This window comes from Neophocaena asiaeorientalis, unplaced genomic scaffold (assembly GCF_003031525.2).
Source record: "Neophocaena asiaeorientalis asiaeorientalis breed wild unplaced genomic scaffold, Neophocaena_asiaeorientalis_V1.1 scaffold233, whole genome shotgun sequence".
In the NCBI taxonomy this organism is placed as follows: Eukaryota; Metazoa; Chordata; class Mammalia; order Artiodactyla; family Phocoenidae; genus Neophocaena; species Neophocaena asiaeorientalis.
Window position 1 is genome coordinate 402,635 of NW_020171811.1, and position 1,205 is coordinate 403,839.

General features: G+C 35.5%; 1 protein-coding gene across 1 annotated transcript in view; it reads left to right on the top strand.

Moving 5' to 3' along the window:
• Positions 1–1,205, top strand: part of MAP4K5 (mitogen-activated protein kinase kinase kinase kinase 5) — a 138,913-nt gene that overhangs the window by 125,290 nt on the left and 12,418 nt on the right. The gene's annotated exons all lie outside the window — the stretch shown is intronic.

Consider the following 1,205-nt stretch of genomic DNA (forward strand, 5'->3'; position numbering starts at 1 on the left):
AAATAAGGAAACACAAGCTTTAAATGACACAAGGGACCAGATAGAATTAATTGATATTTATAGGACATTCCATCCAAAAACAGGAGATTACACTTCCTCAAGTGCACACGGAGCATTCTCCAGGATAGATCACATCTTGGGTCACAAATCAAGCCTCAGTAAATTTAAGAAAACTGAAATCATATCAGCCATCTTTTCTGACCACAGTGCTATGATATGAGACATGAGTTACAGGGAAAAAAATGTAAAAAACATGAACACATGTAGGCTAAACAGTACATTACTAAATAACCAAGAGATCACTGAAGAAATCAAGGAGGAAATAAAAATTACGTAGAGACAAATGACAAGGAAAACACAACGATCCAAAACCTATATGAGTCATTTGTTGAGACGTGGATGGATCTGGAGACTGTCATACAGAGTGAAGTAAGAAAAACAAATACCGTATTTTAACGCATGTATGTGGAACCTAGAAAAATGGTACAGATGAGCCGGTTTGCAGGGCAGAAGTTGAAATGCAGATGTAGAGAACAAACGTATGGACACCAAGAGGGGAAAGCCGCGGGGCGGGTGGGGATGGTGGTGTTATGAATTGGGCGATTGCGATTGACATGTATACACTAATTGTATAAAATTGATGACTAATAAGAACCTGCTGTATAAAAAAATAAAATTGAAAAAAATTTTTAAAAAGCTTCAAGAAGATTGGCATATACACATTACTATATATAAAATAGATAACTAATAAGAATCTATAGCACAGGGAACTCTACTCAATACTCTTTTAATGACCTATGTGGGAATAGAATCTAAAAAAGAGTGGATATATGTATATGTATAACTGATTCACTTTGCTGTAGAGCAGAAACTAACACAACATTTTAAATCAACTATAGTCCAATAAAAATTAATTAAAAAAAAGAAAGAATGACTGCTCTAAATTATCTAAAATGTTTTCTTAGCTTCATCTAGACCATTCACGCCATCTGAGTGGCTAAAATAAATTGTTTTACCAAAAATGTTCTACAGAAATGTCATGACTTCTATTAGCAGATGTTAAGAGAAGTAGCGCTGTGAATATCAGCAAAGTGATGAAAGTTGCTTCCTGCAAAGATGTTGTTGACAGTATTGTTCATTATGCTACCCTGGTGTCCTGTTAATACAGGAACTCCTTCCTACGTGCGTACACCCCCCCCACACAC